The 26,176-nt window shown below is 40.4% G+C and overlaps 1 pseudogene; it reads right to left on the bottom strand.

The window, feature by feature from the left end:
- Window positions 1–3,990: 3,990 nt before the first annotated feature.
- Window positions 3,991–17,388, bottom strand: LOC103283473 (acyl-CoA (8-3)-desaturase-like; annotated as a pseudogene).
- Between the last annotated feature and the right edge of the window lie 8,788 nt (window positions 17,389–26,176).

Here is a 26,176-nt window from a genome sequence, read left to right on the forward strand (position 1 = left end):
AGATCTTTACAGTCTTTACTTCCTCTCTCAGAATGCCCATGAAACCTGCATGTTTACCTTTACGTTGGGCCCTGTTTTCATTACACTGCATTAAGAAGATTTCTATGTCTTGCAATTGAATATGCCTTTACTAAATCATAGGTTTGTACATTCTTCCTGAATATTTTTCTTGATGTATCCATATCTGTTTCTTTTATTTAACCTATAGCTCTTAATCACATTGGATGTAGTTATTTTTTCATTAATTTATACCTAATTAAGATGACTACAACTACAGCTCTGATTGTTTTCTTTACCATTTAGTGTTTATCATTTGGAGTTTTATGCTGTAGTTTGTAACAATTTCTAAATTTTATAATCCTTTAAATAATTTGTCTTTATAAATACTATAAAACAATGAGAAGCTTGGAGGTGTTTGCTGGTTCTGAAGCTTGTATCACAAGTTATAATTTTGATATCTCTAATCAGTAGACTTTTTAGTATTGCTGACATTATATGAGCCAAAAATCAATCCATATGCCACCAGTGCAATAGTTAGTAAAAACTGTCTGTTTAACCTCCTATAGTTAGATAATTATGAACTTTCCCCTCTTCTTTATTAGACTTAGTGTAAGTACAGACAGCTGTTTTATACCCACCTATTTTACCTTCCAGCTTAAAGATATATAGAGTTGAGTATGTGATTTTTATCTTACATAACATAAATAGTGCTGTATTTCCTAAGACTGAACCTAAGTGGGGTATTCAGACTATAAGATCTAAAAATCAAGGTCAAAGAAGCATCACTTATTTTTGCTAAAGTATAAGCACAATAATTTTTATCCCTTAAACATTTACAATAAGAAATGGATTATTTGAAAGGGCAGCATTCTATATAAGTGGGAATAAACAATATCTCAACTCTTAGCCTAAAGATTACAGTTAAGCTGTGTGAATTTATGCCTTACTTAGAACCAGGTCAGCAATTCTATACCAGAAATTGGTAGTACTCAGGAGAGTGGTAAACCTTTTTCAACTTGGGTTGAATTTAAATTAAACTCAGACTTCATAGAGACTGTTTTCCTGAAAGACAATAAAGCCAGGAAAATAATCAAAATAATATATAGAGGTTCATAACACATTTGAATTCATGAAAGATTAATAAAACCTATGTGAAAGACTTTTTTTTTTTTTTTTGCTGGGGACTGCATAGTATTATAGTTGGATGAACATTTTTGAAAGTCTGGAAGAAGGTGGCATACATTAGTGGTGGGGAGCATGGAATTGCGTGTCAGAGAGCTGTGGGGTGAAACACTGCGCTTCCTTTTTTACTATGTGGCCTTGAGTTAATCATTTATCTCTCTTTTTTAGGGGCGTCAAAATTAACTTTATTTTTTAGCTTGACTTCATAGGGATGTGTTAACAAAAATAGCACAGTACAAAAAGGGTACTGATACTGGGTTTAGTTAAAGAAGATGCCTCTGGCAAAGTGGTAGGAAGATGAAAGTAACAAGGACAAACACAGAAGTTAGAGTTTTTCAAAAGTGAGTTCAAATGTTAGGTCTGCCGCAGTCTGTGACTGGAGGCAACTTGTCCTATCTAAGCCTGTTTTCTCATCTGCCATTGGATTTGAGATCACTCATGTTAGCACAGTGACAGTGAGCAGAGCCTTTTGTCATTGGCGTGTCCCTTTGTGGCCATGTGAGACCACTCTGGGTGAGGCTAAGGAGAGAAGGCCACGTGTTTGAGGTGCTGTGAGAATCTGGACGTGGCTTCACTGGGTTTGCTCAGCCTGGGCCCAAAGCCAGACAGCTTGATAGGCTGGTGACACCACACCCAAAACTTAGGTAGCAGGGAACAGAAGGATGGGGAAGGATCGGCACCTATTCTGGTGTGAGGAAGCCAATGAAATGGAACTCTTCAATTCTGCTTCTAATTTAAGGCAGGTTCTGCCCAAATGAAAAATATCTGAACTCTTCTGTTCTCCCCATCTCTGTTTTTTAATTTTTTCTTTGTTTTGACAAACCTCTAAGTAAGTCTTTCCATAGATGGTGCCTCTAGTCCCATTCCAACATGCCTTAGGACCTTCATCCCCAAAACTAAATGCAAACTCTCCCAGGGTTATGCTTTCTTCTTCTAGTTTGAAGTTCCCTCCTCTGAGTGTCCCAAATGCTCAACATGCTTATAGTAGACTAGAGGCCTATTGTATGAAATTTGTGCACAGGGGCGGGGGGGAGGAGGTCCCTCATCCCGGCCTGCACCCTCTCACAGTCTGGGACCCCTCGGCGGACATCCCTCTCACAGTCCTGGGCTCTTGCAGTCAAGGACCCCTTGCTCCTTACCATCTGCTTGCAGCGGAGGCGGCAGAGGGTCCTGCCACCATCGCTGTGCTCGCCAGCTGTGAGACCGGCTTCTGGTTGAGCAGCACTCCCTAGTGGGAGTGTACTGACCACCAGGGGGCAGCTCCTGCATTGAGCATCTGCCCCCTGGTGGTCAGTGCGTATTATAGTGCCTGGTTGTTCTGCCAGTTGTTCCGCAGCAGTTGGGTCAATTTGCATATTAAGGTTTTATTATATAGGATGATGTTGAACAGGCAAATAATCCTCTCATACTGGCTGTTGGGAGGGAGGACGGTGTGAATGCTGATGACAAACCCTGGAATTAGGTGAGACTTCTGGGGCACATTCCTATGTTTGCTCTCTAGAGATGGGTTAAACTGTTTTTATCTTTTAAAAACCAAGAGATAAAAAAATGGCATTTCAGTATTAGACTGATAAGAGATTATCCTAAACTCCTACCTGGTCTCCAACAGAGAAAGATGCTTTGACAGAGTTGATTAAGATGCCTAAGGACAGCAACAGATGATCATGAACTTCTATGTTTTTATCTTCCTATTTCTGGTTTAGAACTATGAAGTGATTACATTTAACCCCACTGCTCCTGCTCACAAGTAGCGCTATAAACTTATGTTAAGAAAATTTCTCCCAGCCCTTCTATTCTTTATGATCAAACTTGTGTTTTCCTCATGACGGGTAATTCAGTATCTCCCAGCTTGGTCACTTGTAGTCACTGACTGCTATTGTATTAAACTTTGAGTTATAATTAGGGAAGCAAAGAGAAACCATTAGGAGTCCCCATTTGTTTCTAAGGGGAGGAGAAAATGATGTTGCCCCATCTGCTCACTTGTTTATGGAACAAGAAGTGTGCTCCCTGCCCTAGGAGTGTTTTGCTCCTTGGGTCCTGGTTAGAAGAGGTGAATCAAAAGCTAAAGGGAGTTTCAGTGGCCAGCAATTCTCTGCTAGCCATTTTGGCAAGACCTAAGACCTAATGCTCTCTTGGTACTCTGGATGGAATGTGGGACCAACATCAGTAGTGGCAGGATCCTTCGGGGCAGGATGTCTTTAATACCACAGTCCTGGCCTTTGCCCTGCCTGATTCTAAAAGTGGAAAAATTGCTTCTCCGGGAGCCTGAGGCAAACAGAGGTCACAGCCCTAAAGTGAGCTGAACTCCCAGACACTGTGTTAAGCCAGGCCTCAGAATTCTAAGCACTAAATGCTTCCTTTCTAAATCTTGCTCCAAAGGTTCAGCTGCTCTATCTCCCTCCATCCTGGAACCTCTGAGGTTTTCAAGCAAGTGTAGAGAGGCACCGAGAAGTGGACCAGTAAGATGAGCTCATCCTTTTATTTGGGTGGAATTCCAATGCTAAGTCTGGGCTTAGTTGGTCCTCCCCATTCTTCTAACACCTTCCTGGCTCCCTCTTTTCTCACCAACCATCTGCATCTGACACAAAACTTGCATCCCTGTCCCAATAATTCCATTCCTTCTTCCAGGAGTTTGCATGTCCCCCTCCCTCTTTGGGTCATAGATCTGCCTAGAAGATAAAGGGGAGGGGGTAGAGCCAGAGTCTTTATCTTTTCAAACCAACCCCCTCTGAATATTAGAATTGTAGTGGCGTTAACCCTCAAGCTCCCCTCTGCTTTGGCTCTAGAGGATCCTATTCCAGATGGAAGCTATTGTTGGTGAAGATAGGAGTTTAGCCAGAGTTGCCTGGACTCCTTCAGTTAGTGAACAATATCAGCGAAGGCTGAGAGCAGGGGCTTGGACTGGTACTCTATGCCATGCTTGGCACACTGGGACTTCACCAAGGGAGCTACTTTGTGGTAATTGTGTCGAGGTGTCATGGTGCTCAAAGATGGTGCTCAATCTGGAAGCTGAGATGTCCATTGAACCAGTCATTGAAGGTGGACTTATGGACATTGTGCGTTGCCTGGAGCTGGGTGGAGACCCAGTACCTGTTCAGATCGTGATCAGTGTGCATGGGGATATGATTCATCTGTGTCACCCACACAAACCAGTTGCTTTCCAGGAACCTGACCATGAAGAAAAGGCCCAGGAGACCTTCACTTCTAATAACAGCACATAAGTGAGGAAGCTGCTGATGCAGAAGGTGATCATCCAGGCCAAATCCATCCATTTCCTCTGCTGGATAACAAAATCAAAATTAAACCCCTGGAAGCAGAGAGGCAGCAAGGCTGGGGCCCAGTCAAGAAGTGTTTGTGCTGGCGGCTGCAAGGCATGTGCATTTTCTTCTGTTTCCCAACCTCCACAGAGAGGATTTTCCCCAAGGTGAAGAAGAAGGGGTGCATGGTGAAGTCTGGGTATTTGTGGAGGTAGTGGGGCTTGGCATGGTGCTGGAAGTGCATGTGGTTCCACCAACTAACTGGCAGGGGCCCCGTTCAGGTGGGCAATCACAGAATGATGTAGCGGGGGGTTCCATGTAGTGATGCTGAAGACAGACAGGTGCCCAAGGTCATGCTGCAACCAGCCAGCCTGGGCCTGAACTGCACTGAGCTGCACTGCACAAAGGAGGAAGGGCACGAAGGACGTCCTGGAAAACGAAAGGAGCCAGCAGCAACATCCAGCAGCAGGACGTGCAGCAGGTGCAGCAGGAAGAAGACACAGTAGGCCTTCATGAGCCCCGTCTGTTCCACTGTGGCCCAAGCTCCTAGAACTCATGGGTCAGTTCCTCATTCTTACTGGGCTCAAAGTGGGGCTGCTCTGGAGACAATTCTCCAATCAGGAGAGAGTTCATGTACTTCCTCACAGGCCCTTATTGATGTGGAATGCCACAAAGGGATCCCTAGCATCCTTCTCACATAATGACTGATAACCCCAAATCAGAGTATCTTAACTCAAATTTTCTTATCTGTGAAATGGAGATAATAGTGCTTCCCTTCTAGGGTTAGTGAGGATTAGATAAGTATAGCATTTAGCAAAGTGTCTAACACAGGGTAAGCTCTCAGTAGCATTAGCTCTTATTATTATTACCACCTGAAAATTATGTATAACAGTGTGATCGATTTTATGGAGGTTTTAAGGACCAAGAGTTAAAGTGATGCACTGTAATTACATCATATTTCTTGCAATCATTATGCTTCAATTTTTTGGTAACACAGCTTCAGATATAAGCCAAGTTTCATCATTTTCTTCGAAGCCTGCCAATAGGCTGTTTTGTTATGAGATTCTAGAGTGACCACTAAAGATTAGGTTATATTTGAATGTTTTTCTTAATTTCCCTTTTTTTGGAAATCACAGCTTCATGGCTATAATTAAATTAAATCAAATGAAAGTGATGATGGGTTTAGATAATTTTCCAACCAATGTATGGAGATACTGTGTTATTTATACCTTTTTTCCCCCATCCCCAAATTCTTCTATACAGATCACTTTCTATTCCATGCAAATTACTCAGGTTCTCTCTCTCTCTCTCTCTCTCTCTCTCTCTCTCTCTCTCTCTCTCCCCCTCCCTCTTTTATCTTCTTCCTCCTCCTCCTCCTCCTTCTTTCCTTCCTTCTTTCTTTCTTTCTTTCTTTCTTTCTTTCTTTCTTTCTTTCTTTCTTTCTTTCTTTCTTTCTTTCTTTCTTTCTCTCTCTCTCTCTCTCTCTCTCTCTCTCTCTCTCTCTCTCTCTCTCTTTGTTTTTGTTTGTTTCTCTCTTTGTGTTTGTGTGTCAGGGTAAAATGGTAGTGGCAGGGGTGTGGGGCATCTTGGTTGGCCTCATACTCCTAATGTTAATTTAGATTATGTTTCATAGACTAAGCTAAAGAGTTTAGATTTTACTCCGAAAGCTAAAGGAATCCATTGAAAGATTTTAACCTGAAGAATGTTGTCTCCATTTGCAGTTTAAAAAGATCACTCTGAAAGCACTGAAGATGGTGCCCTGGAGAACCCACTGAAGGGCTGTGTAGAAGGAGTGGAGCTGGTGAAAGATACTGAGAAAGAATAGACAAAGAGATGGGAAAAGTATTTGAAGAGAATGGAGTCACCGTAGCCAAAGGAAGATACTGTTTTATAAATGAGGGTGTTCACAAGAAAATCTTATATCACCTTAACTCTCTCCAAGAAAGGGTAGCTCTCACCAATATCTGTCAGCCCTTCTTCCATTGGGAGCAGTGAGTGAGGAGATTGGAGAAGGCAGGAGTTCCCAGGTTAGGGGTTGGAGCTGGAATGTAATCAGTGTCAGAGAACAATTCTCTTATATTCTGCAGCTTTCTATCTCTTGACACACTGGATCATCGCAATACTACTTGCTCATTCATATGACCAAGAAAGCTCAAAAATCTATAGGCCCACAGTAGCAATCCTAGCAAAATAATATAACCAGGGTTTAGAATATAATAACATCCAAATTCTCACCACAGATGTCAGTCAAAAATTATGCATTTTGTGGTAACTGGAGAACAGATAGAGGAAAAAAATGATAGAAATGATAGAACTAGTTTTGGTTTTAACTTCTCCATGATAGTGGTCAATTGGCTATTGCCAATTTCCTTATTTTTGGTTAATCTGTATTATTTTAATGGCTTCATCTGTACCACTTACATTTTATTTTTAGCAGGACTAGATTTTTTTTTTTTAAGATTATGGGTCTTTTAGCAGTAGCTAAGAAACAGGGTAAGTCTGAGAACAAGCAATCTTAGATTTCAACCAATGTTCAAGACTCCAAAAATCTCAGCTCCTACAGATTGGGAGATGCTGACTCCAGCCTTGTACGTCATATTTCAGGCCGAGTCAACTTCTAATAGTGCGTGCATGAAAGTCTGCTCATCCTGATAGTGGCCTTTCCTGGTTCTAGCAAAAGTCTGTCTCATGCTGTGTGGGCTCAAGTCCCAGAATAAGTGATAGTTCATCTCCAATTTAAATTCCTGAAGGGAGTCTTTCCTCACCTCAGGAAAGAACACTCCATTTGCCCTTCTGACCAGATTTCTGTTTGTTTCATTTGAAGACTCTGAATTGCCCATCATGACTGCTAAGACAGATCTCTTTTCTGGTTAAACCTAGCTGTGGTTTTCAGCTCAAGCCCACCAGTTAAAATTTTGCTTAAAGCTCCAACTGGCCACTTGCTCACTTGTACTAAAGTTCAGCTGCATAGCCCAGCCCGATTAACACTAGCCATACTCATGTAGACTGCAACTACAGTGTAAGCTTCTGCTGACTTCAGAATTCAGAGCTCAGAAGCCACCACTTGTTGAAGGTGATTGTTTCAGCCACAGTAGGGTGTTCAATCTGTCCATGTCTTATTTTGATGGAAAACTATTAAGTCTTGACCCTATCTTCACAATTTTTCAGTAAATACATCTTGTGGTGGGATTTAGGATGACAACCACACTCCACCCCTAATTTCATGGATTCTGCACTGAAAAATACACATAAGATGCAGATAAGGATATCAGCATCATCCTATCTAATAATAGAGTAACATGTAAATTACCATCACTCCGCTACGCCCATGATTGGGCGGCGGGAGGCTGGGGGGCGGGACTCGGGGTGGCCTATCTGGCCATTGAGAGGCACGGATCCGCTGCCACTGAGGGGGGCTACCCTGCTGTTGAGAGGCGCAGGGGGTGGGACTCCCGCCCCCTTGAGTCTCTCAACGGCCAGATCCGCGGCCGCTGAGGGGGCCTGCCGCGGACACCCAGATGCACCTCTCAACGGCAAGGCAGCCAGGTGTCCGTGGCAGCCCCCCTCAGTGGCCGTTGAGAGGCACAGGGGGCGGGAGTTGAGGGCGCAGGGGCCTCTCAACAGCAGGGTAGCCCCCCTCAGCGGCCGCGGACCATCAAAAGCGGGGGAGCTGGGTGCCTGTCTGCTCTGGCACCAGGCCTTTCAGAAGCCTCCGCCGAGCCGGAGGCTTCTGAAAGGCCTGGTGCACCAGCGGACAGGCACCCAGCTCCACCGCGAAAAGCGAAAGCGTGTAGGGGATCCTACACGTGCATGATTCAATCATGCACTGGGCCTCTAGTTTGTTGATAAAGTGAGACTGGGAAATTTGACTTAGATTTGAGTCCAAATGTGTCCCTTCTTATTTACTCCTCAAATGATACTCTTCTCATTAGCTGGCACAATAGCTGGAAAACTTCAGGTTTCGCCTTTCCACAGTGCCCTACTGAGTTTTGTGCATGGAAGAAACAGGAGAAAGGGAGAACATAAAGTAAAACTGGCAAGTTGGCAACTTAAAAGGGGGGCGGGTTTGCATGAAAAGTGTTACTTTTACTTCATCAACTCTTCTTATTATCAGTCAGGTGCTCACCAGTATTAGGGAGGTTTGGGATATAATGAGTGGAGACACAGACAGTGGTCTTCATCCTAATATTTCTACAGGGATGAATATTTCTACTCTATGACCTTAGATGTACGGGAGGACAAAGAGGATGATTTCCTGCAGAAGAGATCAGATCACAGTGTCAAATCTCATACACAAAGGTCAGGGTCACGAAAGATAAAGACAGAAAAGTGCTCATAGACTCTAGCATGGTGGAGTCCTTTGTCATCTTAGAAATAGCTCTTTCTGTAGTGTGATGATCCTCAAACTCAAGTGTGCTTCCGAATCAACTGGAGGGCTTGCTATAACACAGATAAACCCCAACTTCTCAGTTTTTGATTAAGCAGGTCTTGGATGAGGTTAGTTGAATTTGCATCTGTAACAAGTTCCCAGGAGATATTGATGCTGCTGGTCTGGAGGCTGCATTTGGAAAACCACTTCTATAAAGTGTAGGGGGCAATTATGGAGTGAATGGACTGGGAGAAAGTAGAAGCAGGGTATGTTAACTATTCTTTCAAGAAACTTGATTATGAAGAAAAGTAGAGAGAAATAAATGTTGGGACTAGAGATAATATGGGGTTGAGGATGGATTTCCTTTAAGTTATACAGATATCTTTATTTCCATGCCATTTATTGTAATGGAATTTGTTTTGTTATACATTTACAACTGAACACTATCATGGACTATCTTTTTGTAGAGAGTGTATGTGCTATAAATACCTTATGTTTGCTCTGGCAGATCCACTCTCCCTTGTTTTTATCATGCCTTGGGAGCTCCCTTGCCATATGGCTTCCTGTTGGGTTTGGCCAAAGGGGATCTCAGACAGAGATTAGAGGGAGGGAGAAGAAAGAGAGGTTGGTGTATCTACTCTTCTGGCTTCCTCCCTGCCAAGTTGCCTTGTGCTGGCTCTGTCACTTGACAAAAAGCCATTGCTTCTCTCAGAGTGACCATTTCTGAAAGATTCTCTTCTTCCAGATTCTTGTAACTGTTGTTTCCACTCTTGTTCCTATTCTCTGCGTTTTATTCTATACCCTGCCCATATCTTAATTAAGTAAATAGTCCTTTATCAAAGCTTCCTTGAATCATCCTATTTTGAGGATATCATATGGGGTGCTAAATGATATAAGGAGTCTCCGTGTGTGTGTGTGTGTGTGTGTGTGTGTGTGTGTGTATGTTCACGTGCATGCATATGTGTGTTCCTGTCCATAACACGCATTTTCTTTTGGGTTACAACTTTTCTCCACTTTCAGTCTGTGTGGTTCAGGTATGAATGACTCTACCCTTCTCCAGATCCAGGAGTCAGCAAGCGACCTGGGTATTTTGGTATATTTCATAGCCACAGTTCAGCTCAGAGAAGGGCATTTGATCTAATCTGGTTCAGTGAAATTCAGTCCCTAGACTAGATATGTTTGAAAGAGGTGCTTTCTTTCCTCTCTGATGGCTACGCTGGTGCTGTGTATGCATGGATCTTCCTGTAGGGATGAAGGCCTACAAAGGAAAATGGAGATGGAAGAATGGGATGCCTAAGGGGGTATCTTTCAAAAACATGCATTCAACTAAAAATGACTACTTTTCAAGTGTTAATATTTATTTTGCTTAGGCCATTATGAGTTGACTTCTGCAATCTGTAATAGAAATTGATCTGACTAATATATCCCTTATTCCTCCCTCATCCCATGTTTGTTCCAGATGCCACCTTTTGGCTATGAACATTATGCTTCTTTGAACTTTCTCTAATTCACTAGATTCTTCCTAAATCTGCCTTTCTTTACTTCAGAGATGTATTGATATGTATATATTCTCTCTTGAACAATCTCATAAAAAATGTATTAAAAATAGGTTTTACCTGGAGCAAGAAAAAAAATGACCTCAAAAAGACATTGGTGGTGGAGTTAAAATACATTTGCAACCTTACTGATACACCTGAGGCTTTAAGATAGAAGAGAATTGGTGTCATTTAAAATCTATAGACCCTGAACCATGAAAGTACATGAAGTTATGCAATTACATCAAAACTATGCTTTGTTTATATTTTTAACTTCAGCTCTGTTGGTTAAGCTATCATATCTTGAACTAAAAAGATAATGAGCTCACTTTCTAGACTGTGAGGTTTACTCACTCCCACTACTTAGCAACACTCACCAGGCACCAGTGAAATAGAAATATATGTCTTAAGCTCCAGAATTTGTTAACACTTTTAAATATAGTTTCTGATTCACTAAAAATACATTTGAAAAATATGTAAACTGCTGCTGTTTGAAATGAAATATTCATTCATTTAAAGTATCTTTTAAAAAAGCCTTAGCTCATGTTATAAAACCTGTTAAGTACAAAAAGGAAAATGTATTAATTTTCATATTTTTAAAAAAAGGAACAATGGAAGGGAAAAGAATGAACTAGTCCTGTGAATTTGAAATATATATTAGTATTTCAAGACAATTTTTTTAAATGTCAGATATTTGCTTCCAAATAAATGGAAAGTTATTAATAGCTTCCTATCAAAGCATATCCTCCTTAATATTAACTATTTGTAGATTTTTTTTTACAATTGTTTCACAAGCTTCCTCCTTTTTGTGACCCATCCACCCAGGTTAACATTGGGGAGTGATCATGGATTCCCCAAGGAACCGGCAATGGCTACAGAAGTGCTCCCCACCCCCTTCTCCCCTTCACCTTCCATGGCAGCTGATTTTAGCAGCTGTTGGTGGTCCTGGCAGAGGTTCATTCAGTTATGCCCCGGGACAGCTGCCTGGGGTGGCAAGTGTTCCCATAAGCAGCTGGAAAGAGGACAGACAGGTTCTATCTGCAGCTGCTCTCGGAGATCTAGATTTTCACCAACAGCTCTGTTTGTAAGTCTGCCACCCAGGAGACTCAATCAGAGCAGCAATTCAGCTATTACAAGTAGCATTGTCACCAGTTCGGACAATGGACAGGAGCTGTTCATTGTCAGAAGAATTCATACAGGAAACTCAGTCAGTGAATTTCATACAGGAAAATGCGCTTGGTCTATTACTATCACTTTTAGAAATAATGACTCAGCCCATTAAAATTTCTGTGTAACTCAGAGTGATGGGAGGAACCATGCACTGAACCCCCCTGCTCAGCCAGTGGCCCTCATGCTTGGCTGTTCATGGGAGTCACCAAAAACTTAAAACATTGTGGATGCCCAGATCCTACTCTTAGAGATTCTGATTCCGATGGTCGAAGTGGCAGCTTAGGCACTGGGATTTTAAATAGCTTCCCAGGTGATCATTACGAGGAGTCTAAGTTGAGAAACATTGTATTAACCCAGCTTGTTCTCTGTGAGTGTTCCTAGCATTGCCCTGTTGTCTTCTCAAGCAAATCCAGAGCATCCTCCTTTGTCTCACCTGTACTCCTGCTTTACGCTTGTTTGGTTCACACCCAAACACTTTTTAAAAATTGTCACCTGGTAGTTCTTGTCATCTTATGCCTTCTATTTCCCACTGGTACTTTATTGTCTGTCATATCAGTACATCAATTTTTTGTCTGCTATCTGCCAGAGATTTATAAGGAGCTAATCATTCCTAAAATCAACAGGATAAGGGGTATGCTATTTTTTCTTCCTCTTCATCTATTCCCCCCTTATTTTTCTTGCCCATCATGGCTTGGCCTCCCTTAGGTGGAAGTCCTCAATGAAACGAGGAACTCAGACAAACATTTGCTTAGACATTGTATTCACTTTAGGATGAGTTCTACTCTGGTATGTAATAATTCTCAGAAAAAAGTGGAAAGGCTTAAGTAATTAAAATGCCCTTCAGTACAAGTAGAACAAAGAGGAGAGTTCCCAGAGGACATCTTGTGCTCACCTGTAATATGGAAAAGTTAAGCAATAAAGGAAGATATCTGTGATCATAGGAAGAAATGAAAAATTTAATAAACAAAAAGAGCTAGTAATTAGGAGTTAGTAAAAAGTAATTAGCAGGCTATGTTCTCCTCTTTACTTTTCTGTGCTCTGAAAATAAAGCTATAAATGAATGAAACAAGAATGTCAGTCTGACCTCTCATGCTTCCTTGATTAGTCATCAAAAGTGGCTAAGATCAGACCGTCAAACCTCAGAGGGAGGGTAGGGGAGGGCGGGGGTAAGGGGGAGAGATCAACCAAAAGACTTGTATGCATGCATATAATCCTAACCAATGGACAGACACCAGGTGGGTGAGGGCATGAGTGGGGAGATGGAGGGCAATGGGGGAGGATAAGGACACATATGTAATACCTTAATCAATAAAGAAAAACAAAAAACAAAAGTGGCTAAGATTTCCTGAGGATGGGTCTGTTATTGCCAAAGTCCACCTTGGGATCCTAGGAATAAGATACCTTTTCCACCTCCACCCAACAAAAGGGGAAAAATATAATCTTGTGACAATGAGTGTTTTCAGTGTTGGAATTACTTAGATCACATTTCTACGCATTTTTGTTTCACAATATAGTAATTTAACATACCTACTTTATTGTGCTTTTGTGGATAAAGTCACAAAATCACAAAAACAAACACTGATTATGTACTAGGCAAGCTTCACAAGAATGTCCCATCTAATTCTAATAAATTCCTTCTCTATAAAGTAGGATAATTAAATACATCCTACAGATAAAACACACACACACAGAAGAAACTGAGGCCCAAGGAAATTAAATAATGTGTGCACTGTTACTCCGAGGAATGTGGCCTCACAGACATCCAGATCTAAAGCTGTCTGGGTCTAAATCGGGAGAGGCTTCTGACTCAAGAAGTAAATCTTAAATTCCAGGTTTGAGATGTTACTCTTTGGTGATACAAGCTGTAGGTATAGCTTTGTGCTTAAGAGATTAGACTGTGGAGATAAATAGATGAGAATGTGAATCCTGGGTTCATTAAATATTAGCCTCTATGAAATTTTACTACCCATTTTATGGTAGAATTGAAGGGTTAAATAAGGTGTTTTGAATAAAATACTTAACTTAGGTGGGTAAAGAGTAAATATTAAAAAATGGCAATAGTTATTTTTTCATATTAATTTAGTATTTAGCACCTAAAATAAGTTAACTGTATTTTTGATACTTAAATTGTTTGATAGTCTTTGGGGCTTTAGCTACTCATTTATTATTCAACATGTATTAACTGAGTATCTAGGATTGCCAGACACCGTTTTCAGCACCGAGAGTACATTAGTGAACAAACAGATAAAAGTATCTGTTCTTGTGGATCTCACATTTGTGGACTAATTATCTTGCTTTTCTATTAGCAAAAAGACCCAAATAACTATTAAAGAATGAGTGCCCTTAAAACAAAGTCCAGCTTATCTTTTCCATTTTATTTGATGCCAAGGGTTTCAAAGAGATTTTTTAGCTTTAACCACAGAATATGAATTTCAGGCATGAAAAGATTAAGTGTTGCTAACAGCTATTCCAAATTAACCCATTTACATTTCTTTGGCTTAGAAAGAGGTACTAAAAATCAATTAGTACCATATAATGGAGCCTGCATAACTATTTTATTCATTCTCTGGATCTTTCACCTGAAACCATCACATTTTAAAATATGGAGTCAATTGATTAAGCATGGTACATGCACCTTAATGTTAGCAGCACGAGGTGTGCTGCAGTAGTTCAGTCAGGAGTGAGACAGAATGAGGTTCTTGAAAGCCAAGTGCAGTGGCTGATAGACCTCGGATGGAGGGGGCATGCCATCTGCTTGGAGTTTATTGTTCTACTGTCAGAGCAGCAAAAGGCCGAAGGAAGAGTTGGATGGAACTGGACATCTGAGGGTGAACACCTTCAGGTTTTCCTTGCTCTTCCTTGGTTTCTATGTACCTTTCTGTCTCTTTCTCTCTCCCCCACCCCCCTGTACCTTCCCCCTTTGCTACAGGGAATTAGAGCATAGAAAAATCTGAACTAATCTGAAGAATACTAGAAGATCTTATAAAGAATTTTGGGAAGAAGTCCCAGGGACACAAAAATAAGGTAACATTGTTCTGTGTAGGTTAGAATTTTGGGGGTTTTTGAAAACCATTTTAAAATTTAAACTTCCTTTAACAGTTTGGTCAAACTGTTCCTCACCTTCCTCATCTCCCATGACTTCACTCCTTGAGGTCCCTGTCCAACATGCACAGTGTACGAGGGATGTGCTAGGTTCCTCTCTCTCAGCCTGTGTGCATATCCATTCTCAGTGGTTGCTAATATGCTGCTAACTGATCAGGCAAAAAAAAAAAAATCTGTCACTAAATAAAGGAAACAACATTGTAGATATACTTTGAGGTAGATATACATTGTAGATATACTTTCGTTATTTAATGAAAAGTAACTTGCTTTATTTACTTGAAAATGCATGTGTTGTATGTTTCGTATTTCCAATGACAACAAGAATGGTTTTAATCAGTGGTTCTGTTGATTTTGCTAGATTTGCACATGCAAATCAACACTCCTCCATCCCCTCATTCTGCCACAGGAGACTGTGCCAAGTATGAACTATTTGCCCTCTGACTTCCCTGGGAGGTTGGCCAGTGAGGGAACTTCAGTGATGGGGGAGGGGCTGGCCATGGGTAGCTCTTTACTGAAGAGTAAGGGATTGCCAGAGGAAATTGTAGGACAGGAGAAAAACATATTGAAACTGTATGTGAACCATCACCATTACAAAAGTTTAAGAAACACTTTTGCACAGCTTTTCCTTATGGGCAACCTTAATCCTAATCTGGTTTTCCATCCTCTACACCTTAGAGAGTAAGATCTCTTTAGATCATCTTGGGTAAAGTTTAATTTATTTGTTCAACTTCTTAGAAGTGCCGGTCTTGCTTTATAATTCTTGCCTCTCTTATCTACAAGATGTAGTTAAGGAATACCATAGTGGAATGCTTCTTAAAATCTGAGTTCTATCTGAAATAAAACCATGGAGGCATTCTATAAAACCACCTAGAAAGGGTTTGTTTTTTTTTCCTTTTTTTAATTCAAGGTAGCTAACCCTAGCAGAGTTTCACTTTCCTCTTTCTTTTTTAAATCTCGTGGAAGGAACTTTTGGAACACTTTATACACACACACACACACACACACACACACACACACACACACACACACTCCAGGGGAAAACAGTAATTCTCATAGCCTTAGCTTAAATCCATATTAAAGAATAAAAACCTTTCCCTAAATCTAACTTAATCTGTACAGTTAACCCTCTTCTCAGTGGAGATGATGGTTCCTGCAGATAGATGACTCATTTCTTTTGTCTACTCCATGCTTTCTGAGCATGCTCACAAGCCTACCTGTTCATAAGAAGTACATAAAAGCAGGACCCATTATTGTGCCTTTTTCAATAACAAAGCCATATACTCTTTAGGAAAAACAAAGAAAAAACCAAAATAACCAACTCTGGGAAGCTTTGAAATGAGAGATTTCCCTGTATCTTGAGCCAATTTAAATTTCCAAGAAGGGCACTCTTTTCCACTGGTCTGTGTAACAGAATTTGGAGAATTTCAAGTATTTATTTTCTCCCCTATACAGAGGATTCACCCAGTCAGTGGCCTGGGAGGGAGATCGTCATTCCATCTGCACATGGAATGAAAATGCTTCATGTTTATCTCCTGTGCTCAAATTTAAGCTCCTAGGAGCATAAATGGTGGGAGTCTTAGTCACACCTCAGCCCTGGGGCTAGCACAGTTCCATGCATAGAACAGGCCCTCGGTAAGTATGCATGGAATGAAGAAACGGAGGAATGAAGGAAAGAAGTTTGGACCTAGGGAGATACAAAGACAGAGAGGTTCTGTAACTTGATTGAGGTCACACAGGTAATGAGTGAAGCATTGGAAGTAGAGCATAGGTTTCATACCTGACCCTTATGTTATCATACTCTGACTCAGACATTATCTAATTCACTGCCCTGGTAATGGGTCATGCAGCTACTTTGCCCCAATAAGAGATTTGAGAAGCCTGCTCTAAGATCTGTTCTAAGGAGAGTAATGGGAAAGCTCATTCCCAAAGCACCTGAGAAGCTGGCAGAGTATCAAGCCAATGACTTGGAGAGAGGAGAGGTTCTCAAGAGGCAAGGCTAGAATCCAGGCACAGCCTATGGTTAGAGTATGAAGAAGAGGGTCCTAGGAAAAAGGCACTATAAGTACTAAGATGCTGCCAATGGAACATGCTTGAAAAAAACCAGGGACCAGCAAGGAGCCAGCACAGATACAGTGGAGTGGACACATGGTGAGAGTTGAGAAGCAGGCAGGGCCCCATGCCTCTGGGAAAGTGTCTGGGTTAGACTCCATGGCAACAGGAGGCCGCTAAAGGGCCATAGAAAAGGAATAACCAGCATCTGACTTTCACATTTTAAAATCATCCTGGCCACAGTGTGAGGAAGGGGACACGGCCAGAGGAAATAGCAGGAGCCATTAGGCCACTGCACACTGCCTGCAGGAGAGCACTGAGACCTGAGAGTGGGCTGGGACTAGAAGTAGCCCTTTACCCAGGGCGCCTATCTGGACCTGATTAGAAATACTTTCTTTTCTGGGTTCCCATGTTCCTTCTCACATTCAGCCTTTTATATGATCATATGTCTGTATGTCTCACATCCCTGACAAGTCACCTGTTAATCTTTGCATCTAGCATAGAATCCACAGGGCCTTGCTCAGACCAGACAAATTAGGTGATAGATTCCAGAAGAATACCTGGAATTTTCCTCCTCCTGTGTCTCTCTCACCTGCACAGAGGCAGCCACTGAACACTGAAGCCAAGCGATTGTTTTCGTGGGAGGAGAAATTGCTTCGTAGCAGCATCTCTGTTCCGCTCCAGGAGTTACACAGGTCCTTTCTGAGGCAGCCCACTTAACCATGTTGACTTACCCTCCTTGTGAAATGCTTATAGATACCATTTGCAACAGGGAACCATTTGTAAAGACTCCAGACACTGTGGTGGACTATTACAGCAGCTAACTATAAGGTTACTAAGGGCGTGCAAATCAGAGCCATTGAGAGCCAGGAAACAATCATCATCAAAAAATAGAAGGAAGATAAGCCATAAGAAAGCAAGAAGAAAAAAATCCAAATATTTAAATAGTACATTTGACAGGATGCAGGGCACTTGTGTGGTAGCCTAAGAAAACCTATCCTGGGATAAAGCAAGAACTCATTATAACTAGGCCACATGCAAATATACTGCTGTCTTAAAAAAATTAAAGGGACTAACTCAAATAACTAGGAAGGAAGACAAATATGCACACAGGAAGGCATACAACCTAGGCATGTATTCCTGCTCTGCAAAAGCTGCTGAGGCTCAGACTTAACAAGCTAAAGCGAACTGGGGCTCTAAATTCACACACACTCTAGATTTATAGTACAATCACTGTCTAAATGTTAAGTACCACTTAAAGATGCAAAACAAAACAAAATCCTGGAGGGAAACTATCTGTTCACTTCTTTAGCATGGTTATAAAGGAAATAACTCACTGATTTAAAAGATAACAGGGATTAGTGTGATGCATGTCCCTTGTTTGAAAAATGTCGCATTTAAAATTGGTCTAGAGGTTTAGGGTGTGGGTGGGATGAAAACCAGTTTTTCTTGAGCTTGAGTGCTGACTGTTTAGGTAAGTATTACCGATCGCATTTTAAATTTTAGATAATTAAGACTCAGCGATGTTTAACAAAAGAGGGAAACTTGTCTGAAATCATAAAAGTTGGTATATAATAGAGCCAGATTGACACTAAACTATGTGTAGTTTTTTCTGCTACACAACTTTTTTTACTTTTAATAAAAGCTCAAATGGAAGGCCAGGTTACTGACAGAGGTTAGACCCTTACAGAAATGCAAGGTTGCAGCTCAGCATTGTAAAAACAGGGCGTACTTTTCTATTATCACTGAACTGGCTGGCATATTTTAGTGTATTGAGATGATAATATAATATTGACAAGTGGCACTTTAATCACTTGTGCTCACGTAGAGTGGCACATTTTTTATTTATTTCAATTGTTACGAAAGTCCTCCAAAAACCTAGCATTCAGTTCATACTTGGCTTCCAAGATTGACAAAGATTATTTGCAGTTGTAGCCTGATTCCTCTTCTTCAAGTGTGTGTGTGTGTGTGTGTGTGTGTGTGTGTGTGCGTGTGTGTGTCTGTGTGTGTGTGTGCGCGTGTGTGCGTGTGTGCGTGTGTGTGTGTGTGTGTGTGTGTGTGTAGGATCAAGGAAGGAGAAGTTCTGCTGGTTGGAGTACTTGCTGGAAAGTGATGAATCGGTGGTCCTCTTCATCAGAGGGTTGTTCCTCAGTCATCTAACAGCAGCTTTGCAGTTGCTGCCAAATACTACTGATTTTCTCCTACAGCAACTGTGTTGATCTCTGGGTGCTCCATATGGGATTATCCCCTGTGGGGTTTCCTGGGTAGATGGTCTTATTGAGATATCTTCCACTCCACAGTTTTTTCTCCCCATCCCCAACTCCACAGAGAGCAACCCATTCTTCATCGCCCTGCTGTTGGGGTTCCCTCATTTCAGTGGACTGCCCCTTGAAGAAAGGTCTTAAGAGAGCTGAAGCTTTGGCAACCTCATGTTGTACTTACCATTATTTTTTTTTCTATTTTTAGTGTTGGAAATGCCTTCCCACAAGAAATAATTGGATGACTTTGCTCTTGTTACAATCACATCTTCCTATTACCACGCTGGTAATTAAAAGTTAGTATTATGTTGTTATTGAGCTTGCAATCTATTGATTAAAAATTCCATATTCTAGCCATCACTTGATTTCTCAAGATGTACCCTAACATTAGAGTGTTTTTTTAAAATCATCTATCCATTATCTCTCGAATTCATCCACATATATACTATGGACATCTTTTCCCCTTTTCTCTTTCCTTTGGGACTTAAAGTGTATTTTGGAGAGAGGAAACAAAACCTATGCATTTCCTAATATGAAGCAGTAATTGTGAAAGTCTCTGTTTTTGTTGGGACAGTTCTGGGAGTACAGCCTTTTTGATACAATTATCTGATCTCTGCCTCCAAAACATTGAATAATCGGTGAGGACAAGACAAAGCTAGAAGTCAGGTGGGTGCATTAAATCTTAATACACACACTTCATCATTTATGCCATTTTACAATCGCTGACAATTATAGCACCACCTTGACTGACACTTAAAATGTGTTGCTCTTCACTTAAGCAGCAACTTGGGTTTAGTTACGAATGCTGATCAGAAAACAATAACTTTGAACTGACTGATACTCAATGTTATTGGAAGTTCAGCTACTTTAAACAATATTTAAGGGGATTACCTGATGGATATAGGTCCCTCTCTTTTTCTAAGTACTCTAAAATCTCTCTCTAGATGAAATAAACTACAGGACAGCTGGGTATACAGACTACCACATACAACCTACACAGTTGCTTGTTCCTAAATGACAACATTTTATTATACTAAGTGATGATAACGGTGTAGGAAACATCCTTTTGAAATAGGTGTGAGAGTTTCTGAAAGGTGTTACTGGGAGTGTTGTCCTCTTTACAAGGTCCCATGGAAAAACTTACTCTGTGATCTATCAGAATTAGTCACATCAGTAATTCTACTTGCACTGTCCCCAGTTTGCTCGGTGATGTTGTCCTCAGCGGGTGCTTTGAGAGCCTCCCAGGATGCCTCCTGCTCCTGCTAACACGTGCTGCTTGATGACCATAAGAAAGATGCTGCCTTGGGTCAAATTTCCCAGAAGCTGATCCCAAGAGACTAATATAAGAGCAAGTGATTTATTACAGTGTTTTCAAGGAGAAACTTGTAAGGAAGTGGGAGAAGCCAAGCAAAGGGACACTTTTAGGCAAAGTGAGAAGGATCATTTCAGCTTGATCACATACACACAAACACTCTGGGATGAAAATAAAGACCTAGAGTTTTTCCTCAATCATCTAACAGCAGCTTTGCAGTTGCTGCCAAATACAAGGCAGCCGGGTCTTCCTGTTTCTGCACGTCACTGTTCGGCCAAGGCTGCCTCTGTGGGAGTGTAAGCTCCCAGGCATTTCCAGCTCTGCCAGGTGCTCCACTGGCTCAAGGGCAATGCTCTGAAGGGAGTTGCAGGTGCCAACCTCAAGAAGCAAAAACACAAAGCAGCGAGGGGCAGGGCACCAGGCAAGGAAAAGGAACCCCGAGGCTCTAGTCTGAGCACTGACAGTGTCTGCTGCAGGGGCTGTAATTAGAACGGTTTGCCCATCTTCCTCTAACATCGGGCACATCTCATCATGCACTCCATCTTTCTCTCCCAGGTCACTCCTGGATCTCTTTCTCTCTCTCTCTCTCTCTCTCTCTCTCTCTCTCTCTCTCCTCTCTCTCTCCCTCCCCCCCGTCCCTCCCTTTCTCCCTCCCTTCCTCCCTCCCTCCCTCCCTCTCAGCATGCTCTCTGGAGATTTCCTAATATGACTTAAGCTTGTCCCCTTCGCAGTCACTCCATGTCCTTTTACTGTGGCTCTGGAACTTGGCAGACACCCCCATATCCCCAACCTCATCCTGAAATGTTCTCTTTACTGCATTCCTCTTATTTACAACTATTGTTCATAATTGAATCTGTCACCATGAGGGTTCCAGTTTTCCAGAAGTCTTTTCAATAGTGGCTGCTATTTTCTTCAGATCCAGAGTTGGAGTGGGGAGTTCTCCTTGCTCCCCATTGTTAATTTTGGACCATTTCTTTCCTTCCCCCAATCCTGAAAAACCATTGATTTTAAAAAAATGGCATGCCGTCAGACTTCAACACCTTCAGCTCCTTCTTGTTGTTTTCTCCTGATCTTTTGGTTCAGTGGTTCTCAAAAAATGGCTGCACTGAGGAGTTTTTAAAAATACTGATGTCTAGGCTCCATTCTGAGAGATTCTAATGTGGCTATCCTGGAATTAGGACTGAGAGAAGCTCCCTAGATAATTGAAGGTGAAGTGCATCTTCAGAGCCACTGTTGTAGTCATTCCTTCTCATTCATTGAAAATTTTAGCATCTGGCTCTCTTTACCAGTAAACAGTCACCATTTTCACAGATTTCAATGTCCATGTTTATCAGTTATTCTCAATTGTATTGGGCCCAATACCTCCTCCATAACAAATATTTTAAGTTTTATAACATCCATTGTTATGCTCCTTTTACCATTTTGAAATGAATTACATAGATATCCTCTAACAACACACACAGTATTGAAACATCAATATAATTACCCAAATGTAATCTGAGAAAAAAAGTATAATATAAATAATATGTACTTCAATATATGACTGCCCAAGCTCAACTGTACAAGGAGACATAAACAAATAGTAATCCTCTTGCAATAAATATTGAATTACAGACTGAAATGGCTGTTATAGTAGATAATTAAATACCATGCTATCATAACATAATTTTTCTAAAGTGATAAATTAACTTTCATACATTTTCAAGTAAATCCATAAAAACTTCTTTGATTTACATGGCATTTGCATTAATTGAAAAGGTAAAATGTTTATATTAAAACTGTGCAAAAATACTTTATGTTAAAATAAGAACTAAGCTTAGATCAAATAGTCTCCCCCCCACACACACATACTTATATGACTGTTTAACCAGGCATTCAAATGAGACATGAGGCTATTCTTTGATAATTGGGATCATCCAAAATAATTGATATTCTGGAACCATCCAGAATATAGGAGGACTCTTATCATCTCCAGTTCTTGCCCACTAAATGCCAGGAATACTCTCCCTATTATTATGAGAGCAAAGAAAACCTGCACAACTTTCTCAAACAACTTTAAGAGGAAGGTATTGCCAAGTTGAAAAGTACTGACATGGATGATTCTTGGCCCTCCTGGCTTCTGGGTTCCTGCCCTCCTGGCTTCTTCCATCTCACAAGCCTCTTTCGTGTTGGACCCTCCTGTGCTTCCCAAACTGTGCACTCCTCTGTCTTATCAGGTTTGACAGGGAGGCTTTAACTTAGGGGCTGTTTAGAGAAGTGAGTGCAGGTTAGTGGGAGCAGTAAAGGCCCGTGAAGCACCTGGAGATTCCCACCTGCAGGAAGCTGTTACTACCCTTAGGCCCCAGTGTGCAGTTGCAGCAAGACTTAGGCCCATGACCAAGGGCTGCTGCTCACGAGTCATGTTTGCAGGGAGGTGGGGAGGGGCGGACATAAACAGCAGCCACTATTGAAAAGACTTCTGGAAACTGAAACCCTCAGGGTGACAGGTTCCATTATGACCCCTACTCATTTGCTCAAGAGAAAAACTTAGGTCACATACAAGAAGCAACCAATGAATGAATGAATGAATGAAATGAAATGAAGTAACAAAGCGATGTTTTTCTCTTCAAATCAATAAATTTAAAAAGTAAAAATAAATTAGACCATATTATTCCTTATTTAAAATCTTCAGTAGCTTCTTGTCTAACTCATAATGAAATCAACTTCAGTCATATCTGTGCTCAAATGTTACCTCCTCAAAGAGGTCTTTATTGCCTACCTGATCTAAAATAACTACACCTCCTCTGTTAGTCACTCTCTATTCTGTACCTTAATTTCCCCCTATCATTTATTACTAGCCAATGTTATAGTATATATGTTCGTGTATTATTTGTCTCCCTTACAAGTATGCAAACTCCAAGAGGCAGAAATTTTGTCCATCTTGATCACCACTGTACTAGTAACTCATTGAACTGCACTTTTACCTTTCATCTAGTAGATACTTAATAAATATTTATTGAATAAATGATAACATATTATTTAAAAATGTATAAGTATAATTTATGAAATAGTTTGCATTTTCTTTTTTTTTTTTTTGCAGGGTACTGTAAAACATGTACAAATAATTTTTGGCTTCTTTTAAACAAAGATAAATAACTTTGAAGCATGGTTTTAGATATTACCTTCACTTACTCTTGGGTTTATCTTTTCTTTCCTGCTTTCATTTTATATTCCATCTGATTTTCTCTTACTTTTGTTAAAATCTAAATTTATCATGTTGTATGGGTTTTTGTAAACTGCCTTAATTTCTTTCTGAAATAAGATGTATCATAAATTGCCCAGCTGCAGTGACTCAGTGGCTGGGCATTGACCTATGAACCAGGAGGTTATGGTTAGATTCTCTGTTGGGGCACATGTCTGGGTTGGGGGCTTAGTAAGGGGCATGCAGGAGGCAGCCAAACAATTATTCTCTCTTATCATTGATGTTTCTTTCTCTCCCTCCCTTTCCTTTCCTCTCTGAAATCAATAAAAATACATTTTAAGAAAAGTATAAATTAATATCTATAAGGAATGTTTTGAATATGTATGAGATAATCTATATAAACATTGTATATGTAAATTTGCCACTTTCCCAACATGTGCTTAAAACCTTTTTGGTTCCTCTTATTCTTAGAGTAAATCTAGACACACAATCTAGATTGAAAATGTACATTACACTGCAGGTTTATTCATGGTAATTTTCACATCAGATGTGATTGAGGTCTTATGTCTAAGTATGGGCCAAGTCAGTGTCAACTGAGCACGAGTGGACAGCAGTTTGTTTTATTAAGTCTGGAGGCACATCGTGGTCAGGTAATAGGCAGCAGAACTCCTGGAAAGTGTTCTTACTAAATTTAAAAAACCCAAACTCCAGGGGTAAGAGGAAAGTTGAAAGAACAGATAAATGTTAGAGAAATAACTAGTATTTGGTTTCACGGTGGCTAAGATGAACTTCAATAAAAGACATTCCTTGAGAACCCAAGAGGTTATTCATCTTCAAAATGTAGGGCAATCTCTGATAGTAACAAAAAGAAAATTAACTTATATTTGTATGAAACTTTAAAGTGTTTGTATTATTTCCACATATGTAAACTTATTTGATTTTTATAGCACTACTGTGAGGAAGGTGGGGTAGATATTATTCATTTCTACTTTACAATCCAAAAGCAGACATTCAAAGGTGTTAATCAACCTGCTCCAAGTCTCATAATTAGAGAGGTGTAGACCATAGGTTCCTGATTCTTCCTCTTTTCCTCTTCCGAAAAGTCTCTGTGTGCCTCCCCCACGCCCAGCAGACTTGAAGATGTCCTAACATTTTAGCCTCCACATTATTATTTACACTGAAATACAAACCAAAGGTAACGCCTTCATTGTGTAAGGGCTTTACTGATTACTAAGTTCAAAGTGATCTTTCTGTTACCTGATATATTATAGCTTTTGTTATGTGTGACTTATTAGGTATTAATTAGTTCCCAAAGTATAAGCAAGGACACTTCAGCTTCTGAAAGTATCTTCTAGCAAATAAAAAAGTTTTAATTGACTTTTTTCTTTTTAACTTTCTATGTCTAAAAATCTATCTCCTTAGTTACTGAGTTTTTTCAAGAATGAATTCTTACAAAGGGACTCTGCAGTGGAATGCAGGTATTCAATAAATACCCAGTGAACAAATAAATATGTAAATGTTGAAAGTCAATTATGAAATAGCTTTTATATTGCTTATTCCTACTTAAATTGTGTTTGTCAGGATAATACAAATAGTTTTTCCAGTTGAAATTTTCTGCATGACAAAACACTTTACATTAGTTACAGACTTAGCATATTGCTATCTACTTGAGTTACTTTGTGTACAGATATCAGAGAACCAAATTTGTTCATATTTTTAAGGCATGATGATGTTATTCTTCAGACAATCATACTTCATTACTGATATGGAAGCCTGCATTTGACCCAGACATGCTGTCATTTTTTTGGATCCACATGTATATTCTCAGCTTCTTAATAATGTACTAATGCTTGATCTTTAAAATACACTGAAGTCAGTTAGGTATCTTTATGAGTTTCTCTGCTCCTTGAGAATTTCTATAAACTTGGTTTAAGCCCCAAATGCATGGCCAGAATGCTTTTCCTAATTCTACAAATTCTCAGCAGAGAATGATGCCTTGTTTCGTACCCTTGTCACTTATGTGCAAAGCTCTGAGCCTTCTCTGTCTTTTTTTAAAAAATCTAGCAGTGAGCATTTTGTAAAATTTTTAAGGTTTAATGCAGACATGTGTCTCTACAGAAATCCCATCACACACTACACAGCCTGTCTTGCTTCACCTATACTTTCTCCTTTATTTCATCTCTTATTTTCCTTTCCTTCCTGCCCCTTTCTTCCCATTTTTATTAAGCAAATGGCTCATTGTCTTGTCTTAGGCAGAACAATTTTACCCATACTCAGGTCCTGTTATTTCTCACTTTCTATTCCAAACAAAGTTACTGCTGCGTGTTCTTCTTCTTCTTTTTTTTTAATAAATATATTTTACTGATTTTTTACAGAGAGGAAGAGAGAGGGATAGAGAGTAAGAAACATCGATGAGAGAGAAACATCGATCAGCTGCCTCTTGCACAACCCCTACTGGGGATGTGCCCGCAACCAAGGTACATGCCCTTGACCGGAATCGAACCTGGGACCCTTGAGTCCGCAGGCCGATGCTCTATCCACTGAGCCAAACCGGTTTCGGCTGCTGCGTGTTCTTAATAAAGGGTTGCTCTCTTTCTAAGAATTCTCACACCAGCTAAAACATTTGTTTTCCATGCTGGCCAAATTCATTATATTTAAAAATCATAGCTTGACAATTCATGGATAGGATTTAAAGGAAGCCAGAAGCTAAAAGTACTGCAAAAAGGCAACCTCCACAAAAAATCCTATATAATAAAGAGGT

The sequence above is a fragment of the Eptesicus fuscus genome, chromosome 11 (genome assembly GCF_027574615.1).
Source record: "Eptesicus fuscus isolate TK198812 chromosome 11, DD_ASM_mEF_20220401, whole genome shotgun sequence".
In the NCBI taxonomy this organism is placed as follows: domain Eukaryota; kingdom Metazoa; phylum Chordata; class Mammalia; order Chiroptera; family Vespertilionidae; genus Eptesicus; species Eptesicus fuscus.